The sequence below is a fragment of the Pyrus communis genome, chromosome 5, assembly GCF_963583255.1.
Source record: "Pyrus communis chromosome 5, drPyrComm1.1, whole genome shotgun sequence".
Taxonomy (NCBI): Eukaryota; Viridiplantae; Streptophyta; class Magnoliopsida; order Rosales; family Rosaceae; genus Pyrus; species Pyrus communis.
Window position 1 is genome coordinate 2,578,100 of NC_084807.1, and position 8,900 is coordinate 2,586,999.

The following is an 8,900-nucleotide window of genomic DNA, read 5'->3' on the forward strand; positions in this document are numbered from 1 at the left end:
AAAAAAAAAACCAAGGGTTATCCAAAAACAAAATAATATTTTACGAGTTGAGTAGACTAGTATTAATACCATCAACATTGTTATGAGTATACCGAAAAACTCTTAGTGTATAAGTTTGGTCTTCTAGAGCTAGAAGTGGTGAAAAACACATGTTGTCTCTTGATAAGGCAATCAAAATAATCAAAGTGATGGGGGTCGTAAGCTTTTAATGACGAGAAATTTTTCTAGGTACCAAGTGCTCAAGACAACTGGTGTTCCCCCACCAATGAACATCCAACACCTGGCTATCTTCTTTTTGTATTGCACACGTTGGCACTTAAATTATTATCTTCCTAGTCAATCCCTACCAAAAAAATTCAGAAAATAATTATATAAAAAAAACATAAAAAGTTAAACAAAACCTTTGAATCCAGATCCACATCGTCCAGGGGAGTGGATCCTATAAGCCTTATATGTATATTCTCATCTCTACCTAGCACAAGGCTTTTTGGGAGATCACTGGCGGTTCCGTCTGAACTTCGAAGTTAAGCGATTTCGCGCGAAAGCAATTTTAGGATGGGTGACCGACTGGAAAGTTCTCGTGTGAGTTCCCAGAAACAAAACCATGAGGGTGTGGTAGGGGCCTAAAGCTGACAATATTGTGCTACGGTGGAGTCGAGTCCGGGATGTGATAATTTGATATTAGAGCCAATCCCTAGCCGGAAGTGTGCCGATGAGGACGTCGGACCCCTAAGGGGGGTTGATTGAAACATCCCACATCGCCTAGGGGAGTGGATCCTGTAAGCCTTATATGTATGTTCTCATCTTTACCTAGCACGAGACCTTTTGGGAGCTCACTGGCTTTGGGTTCTGTAGGAACTCTGAAGTTAAGTGAGTTCGCGCGAGAGCATTCCCAGGATGGGTGACCCACTGGGAAGTTCTCATGTGAGTTCCCAGAAACAAAATTGTGAGGGCGTGGTCTGGACCCAAAGCAGACAATATTGTGCTATGGTGGAGTCAAGCCCGAGATATGGTGGGAGCCCGGGCCGAGATGTGACAGTCGTCCCTAGTCTCTGATCTTCACCCCACCCCCTCCGATCTTCGCCTCCCCTTGCCGTCACTATCTCTCTCTCTCTCTCTCTCTCTCCCTATTCATTTCTCTTTCTATCTCATTCTCTTCCAATTTTTCACTCAACTCTTCCCTTACACCGGAGAAAGATCCTAGAAATTACTTGTGACCACCCTCACGCTTCGATCAGAGGTCGGCGAAATCTAGTGAAAATATCAACTTCGACATTCTCCAATGAAAATTATCATCTTTGATTGAGGGGGGTGATTGTCTTGGTTGTGTTCTTGGCGGCGCTAGGTGGGTGGTGCTGAGGGTGATTATTCTTAATTTCTGTTAGGGTTTGGGGTAAATTAGAAATTTTGTTAAAAAAAAAAAAATGCTAGTCTAACATTTTATTAATTTAAAACTTGAATAATTACGTGTCAAGCTTCTATTCGTTAGGAACACCAACTCAACTGGGCTACCCGGTACCCCAAAAAAAATCTCTTTAATGGCATAGAACCAGCCCCATTTGCTAGTAAAGCAATAGGGTCGACCAATGGCATGGCACAAGCAAACATCGGTTACTTGACGTGCTTATTTGTCTCAACGAATCAACACCCTCCGATCAATCCAACTTTAAATTTTTAAAAGCCACATCTCTCCATAGAAAGTTAGAAACCTCCACTCATCGTGATCAACTTATGCATGGATATCTCTTTTCTTAATGCTGACCATCGATGTTGGGGTTTTTATTTATTTTTTCTTTTTTTTCCAATTTCCTGTTAGCTTACTACTATTACTGCTCAGTAATATATCTTCAGTTAGCAATTTAAAAAGCGAACCACTTGCCAATTCGCATTTTACTTATATCCGTTTATTTCTTTTTACTGATTTTTCCAATGTTTATAAAATCTAATGAGTCTAAAAGATGTGAAAGTTTCAAATTCGAGCATAAAAGTGACGATAGAAAGGAATGATACACAACAAAAGTTATATTCTTGAACAGATATTCAAATTGACTGATTGAATTTTTTTTTTTTTTTTTACTGTGAAAAAACACAATAATACTTGTGTTCACCCCATGAATGTACCTCTTTGTCCAAATTTTTGAATTGGAACTTTTCATTTCTTTAGTGACTCCAGTACTGAATATACATATATTATCAACACACAATAAGTTTTAGATTCATGTTCTCCCATACTCTATGGCCCAAATAAATTGTGGTTACCCACCGTTCGATTTTAATTTAACAGTGGAAGAGAAAGTCTAACAACAAATTGAATTGAGGGCTACCACAATTTTCTTAGACCATATGGTGTAGGAGCACAGGTTTGTTAAGATCATACACCTCATTTATATAAGCGTATGATGAAGGGGCTTTGACTCGATGTGTTAAAAGCATTTACTCGTATACTTGAGGTCTTAGATTCAATACCCTCCGCCACCCCCCTTCCCCCTCTCCCCATCCCCCAAAAGAGTATCGCTTGTATAAGAAATTGTGTTTTATTTAGGGTAAATTACATAAAACTACCTCAACTATTGGGTCATTAACAATTTCATACCTCGTCTTTAAAAAGTTTCAATGTCATACCTTATCTTCAAATTTGTTGCAATGTCATACCTTCTGTCAGTTGTCTGTCAATTTTTCTGTTAAATGCTGAATGTCTTGAGACGGGGTCCACTTTCTATTAAAATATTATAAAATAATAAATTACCCTAAAAAAAAAAAAAATATTCCCAACCCCGACCATCCCTTCTCCTTCTGCCTTTCTTCCCCTCCCTTCTGCATATCCATCAATCCCTCACCCCACGCCTCGACCCTCCCTCCCTTCTCCCTCCCTCCCCTTCCGCCTTCCCCAAACCCCAGTTCGTCTCCTCCCCCCCCCCCCCCCCAAAACTCGAGCCCAACCTGCAATCCAGAAAAAAAAAAAAAAAAAAATGCATCTTCATCTTCCCCGACCCCCCTTCCATGCAACCCACCCCTTTCTTCCCCTCCCGTCCCCCCCCTCCAAACTCACTCGAGCCCAATCTGCAACCCATAAAAAAAAAAAAAAAAAAAAACGCATCTTCATCTTCCCCGACCCCCCCTTCCTTGCAATTAATTAAATTACCAAATTACATTCACGAGGATTTGACACACTTGTCAATTGAAATTTAAATATATCATTGTCATAAAAAAAAAAATAGTGTAGGGAAGAGGGTGGGTGCTGAGGAGGTGGAGGATGGGTGCATGCACGATGGGTTTGGGGAAGACAGGATGGGCGGAAGACGAACTGAGGTTTGGAGAAGACGGGAGGGGAAGAAAGGAAAGGGAGGGAGGGTTGTGGGGTGGGGTGAGGGAACGATGGATGTGCAGAGGAGGGAGGGAGGGAGAATGGATGGTCAGGGGTTGGGATTTATTTTTTTAGGGTAATTTTTTTATTAATATTTTAATAGAAAGTGGACCCCGTCTCAAGCCACATCAGTATTTAACAAAAAAATTGACAGACAACTGACGGAAGGTATGACATTGCAACAAATTCGAAGATAAGATATGACATTGAAACTTTTTAAAGACGAGGTATGAAACTGTTAATGACCCAATAGTTGAGAGTGTTTTATGTAATTTACCCTTTTATTTAATAAATGAATAGAATATAAAAGACATCTAAAACTAATAATGAATACGATAAAATTTCAGATTTTTTAGAATCTAGACACATTCAAATTTTCATCCTTTTTGTTAAAATGTTTGGATTTCGGAATTTTGGGTCAGAATCCGTACTTGTATTTTAACACATTCCACCCAAATCACACTACTATACGTAGTGTATTAGGTACACGTACAATTTTTTTTTTTCTATATATCCTGAAATAACTTGAACTAGATAAAATGCATTTGGCTAGCAATGTCTGAACAGTGTTTGTTCCATGATAGCAAAAGAACCTCGGTACAACTTGTGCATTTGGCCACTACAGCAGTATGCATATAACAAGTATCTCTCACTCTTAGATGATAACCAAGTTTTGGAAACCCGCGAGTGGAGCACCAACCCAATGGATGGGCGTCTAATCACCCCCCAATCATCTCAAATGATTTGTGATCGCATGCTGGAATTAGAGGCCTCTGAGAATCAGACATTAAAATCTCAATAAGGACACAATCTTTTCATACCACTGAATATAAATGTGGATCGTAAGTGACCCGACAATATCCAAGGGAACATGCACATATGGACAATGTAGGAGAGAAAGAAAAAAAAAAGCAAATAAATGAGTAGTGGCTAGAACTAGTGGTTTGCTGATTTAGTTTGCCTTTCATGTTGAAACGAAAGGGGATCATAAGCATTGGTCTAGGCAATTATAGCAAGCAATATTTAAGGGAGAGGCATAGGAGTTGTCACGAGTGTTTCACATCTTGAAAAAAATGTGTGATTGGACTCCAATTCAGTACAAGTGCAAATGTGGTGTGCCGGCCGGCCAGTGAAGTGTGGGGAGAGTGGTTTGTGTGCATGTCCCACAAAGGCTGAGAACATGTTGAAACTGGCCAGACATTTGTCAAAGGGAGAAAACAAAAGCTGTTCCTCATATCTTTCCTTGTCTGATTTTTCTTTCTTTTCTTTCTTGATTTTTTTCTAAGAAGACGAAAGCTTATTTCTTTTGTTTTTCCAGTCGACATAATTTGTCTAAATTACTACCAAAGAATTAATATTTCTAAAATGCCTTCATTTGAATCCCTTCATTTCAATAGGGATTTAACTTTATCCAAAATCCGTGGAGCACTATTCCTTGCTAGCTAGCTAGCCTCACGAAGGTAACTCGCTAGGTATACTTTAATTAGTTTACCTTAGCATGAAGATAGTAACCAAATTGCATATATTCAGTTTCCCTGGCTTCTAGTGCCAAAAAATCAAAAGCAAACTTTTGTATTGTATTCAGATTTATAGATTTTTTTACAAAGTTATTTTTTTTTTATTTTTTTATTTTTTTAAATCTACAAAGTCTGTCATTAAACTCTCAAAAATGTGAGAAGTCTCTCATTAAAAAGTACCTAGAATTCATGAAATTTCTAGTAGTCAATAAAAGTCTGCAAAGTTTACAAAAGCCTTTCAAATAAAAAGCGAATCTAGGTACATATGGAAATCTATATGAGCTGACAGCACTCAAAATTATATTTCCTGCAGCTTCTCTAGATCGATAGCCGGCATCGGAGGGGGGGGGGGTGGTTTGGGTGGTGGCAGAAAGATGGTTTTATGAGGATGTGGTACGGTTATGATGAGTATGACAAGCTGGTGGCAAAAGATGTGATATAATGGTGACGGAGGCGGTAGCAGATGTGAAATTATGTTCCTGGATTTCACTATTATAATCTACGTATTTGTATTATTGAGATTTTATATTATTTTTCGAGAAATTATATTAATTTATTTGAATTTAGATTTTAATTAAATTAGTTACGAAGTTTGAAGTTTGGAAAGTAATTATCTAAAATTCGTTGACCTTTTGAGGTCACAAGTAACGTATTCAAATAGATCTTGAAACTACGAGCGCATAAGTGAAAGCTGTTTACGAGTCCGGATTATAACAGTATAAATATGGACATTTGAAGTTGTGTTACTAAACTATAGATTTTAAATTTATTTTAAACTCCCATCTTGCGGGAAAGAGGCCAATCATATTTATGTGAGTTAAGGGAACCAATCAGAAGGGGGGAAGAAGGAGGGAAAGAAGAGAGGGGAGGAAACACCCAAGCAACCTTGATCCGATTTCAAACCCCGACTCCGTTCCTTGATCCGGTTGTATCTCTTCCGTCTAACATTCGATTGAGGTGATTTTGGTGTCGATGGAAAGCCCTCGACGAACCCAACATCATTGTGGTATTATATTTCTCAATTTCTAACCCAATTTTACAAACCGAAGCCACAAAGTCCACAGTTTTCCTGCGAGTTTTCTCATGTTACGGTGATTCCGACAATGATTACCGTTGATAACCACCAACAATAGACTCCCCTCAACCCTTGGAGCAAGACCCAAGCATGGGATGACGCGTCGGATTTCGTTTTGGCGATGAATCGAGGAACATCCATTTCTAGGTTTTCCGGTGGGTTCGAGGGCAATTGGAGCTTTTCCCAGAAAAATTGGACTTGGCCACAGCTATGAAACTTGCTCCACTCATTGAGATCTATTTTCCTGTAAAATTTGGTAATTTTTGGAAATAGTTGAATTTTCGGGCGAGTTAGGGTGGCCGACCGCCACCCACGATGGCACATGCGGCGGGGCGTGACCAGTGGGCCGAAAATGTCTTTCTAAGTCCAAGTAAATGCCGTGAATTCATAATTGATATCTGTATGAAGTGGTTTGATTGTTTGAACTTAGTTTCATTATGATACATCACTTGATCAAAATTTGAATCAACGATTTGACCGTTGGATCATCACCAAACTTTAATGCATTATAGAACGTAATATTTGTTGATAGCTGGAATTGACAGATTAGGAATCCGACGTATGGATCTTCCCAAATTAGATTTCTAAGTTAGTAAAATTAATTGTTAACCGCCACCTAATTCTAGCAATTGGCGGAGATCCGACCGTCGGATCATGATGAGATTTTAGTATGTTGATCTTTGAGTATAATGTGGACCTTAGGAAGTTATGGATCTAGATTATGATGTGCGGATCTTTTGGATTAAATTGCTAAGGTGTGGACCCCACTGTTGTTTTTTTTGGTCAACAAGTCTGGAACCATTTGAATTACTAAAATTAGTATTACTAGAGACTCAGTGAAGCTTTGTGGACTTGTCTCGGTGAGTGACTTTAATATATGTGATATGGTGATTACCCGATTCTTTATATTAATATCCTTTGTGGATATCACATGGTTTTATAAATGTGTTTTCTATTAAAATGTGATTCTTTTATAATTGGCTATCGATCTATTTTTATTAAATGTGACTTGATTCATGGATTGGTAATATTTGTGGAAAAAGTGATTCGAATTGCATATTGAAATGTTTTGTAAATTGAGGGCTAGTAGGGGACTATGACCTTGCTTGGTTAATCCGCATTGAGGGGTCACTAGTGGTCTTGCTTGGTTAATCCGTATTGGGGGACCATACTATAGATGGATAGCACTTGGTTAATCCGTGTTAGGCGATCCTTATAGCCATTTATACTTAGGGGTGATCATGCTTGGTTACTTCGCGTTGGGTATCACTGCCTAACAGTTCTATAGGTGTGACTCTACTTGGTTAATCCGCGTTGGGGGGTCACTACCTACCTGATTATCTTGGCTTGGTTAATCCGCATTGGGGGTCACTAGTGGTCCTGCTTGGTTAATCTGCATTGGGGGACCATACTATATATGGATCGCGCTTGGTTAATCTGCGTTGGGCAATCCTTATGGTCATGTATGCTTAGGAGTGATCACGCTTGGTTAATTCGCATTGGGTGATCACTTCCTAACAGGTGTAGGAGTGACTTTGCTTGGTTAATCCGCATTGGGGGGGTCATTGCCTACTTGGTTACTTTCTCAGGGGTGGCTCTGCTTGGTTATTCCGCTTTGGGGGGCCGCTTCCTGTTTGGTTATTTATGCAGGCTTCGACCAAACTGCATCCCTCTAGCCCTAGTTTTTAATGTACATATGAACGATGGTTTTTGAGAATCTTGTGGGTTGAATTAGAAAAGTTGTTAGATGTCTGGGTGACTCATTCGGAGTTTTCAGCGGCTTGATTATGATTTCATAAAGCAGGATTCTATACTTGATGTTTATGGATTGTGATCGATGGTCTGTTTTCATTGGATATCACATACTTGTATTATTGTCACTCACCCGAGCTTCGCAGCTTATCCGAGTGTCTGATTTGCCTAGTGTGTCATCTCCTTGATGTAGGCATGATTGTACATACGACAGGTTTAGGTAGATTACAAGAAGCAGCTTGGTATTTTTGTTTCGTTGAGTGGTCCGGAACCCGAGATTGTTGGATTCCGTTGAGTGGTCCGGAATCCTTGCTCTTTCTCATATCCATAAGGTGAGTCTAGAACCCTAGATTCGAGTGGATGAGAATTACCCCTAATAGACCTTGTGAATATAAATTAGAATTACCATGTTTATTACTCAAAATCCAAGTAGGGAATTATATAGAATACCTTAGTTAAATTCATGAAATGATAAGTTATTGTATTGATTGATTAACGTAAATAAATACTAAGATCATGCATTTTTGATTCATGAATTGATTAATTGAGGGGATTGCGGAATGACTTTGGATATGGATGTTATTATTATGCTTATTTTAGTTGATCAATGTGGCTTGAGAAGAGTTTTGTGCTTCATCATTGGTTCTTGAACATATTGCATGGTATGCATTGTGATATATTGTTGAGACATAGCCATTTATGTGATAAATGTTCGAGTATAGTGATATGGTGAACTACGAATGGCTTGATCCCTATTGAGGGTACGTAGGCAGTCTAACGAGGAGGTTAGATGCAGCAATAAAGTGTAAACACGAAAAATTCCTGAAACAAGAGACAAGAATACGTGTACAAAATATATTTTATGTTTAATGATTTTGGGGTTACAATCTCTTTGTAATTTGATCCTCTGATTCTATCTTCGTAGGGTGTAGGTTTGTGGATGAGCTGTTGATCCAAAGGGCCGTCGGGGCTTGATCTAGGGATGAACAGTTGATGAACGGATCTTCGAGGGCTTTTGAGCTTGATCTTGAAGACTGGGTGTATGGATTTCTTCAAGGGGCCGTCGGGGCTTGATCTTGAGGGTTGATGGATGAGCGGATCTTCAAGGGCTTTTGGGCCTAATCTTGAAGACTGATTGGATGTGTGGATTTGTTGAGGTTGTTGATCCAAAGGGCCGTTGGGGCTTGATCTT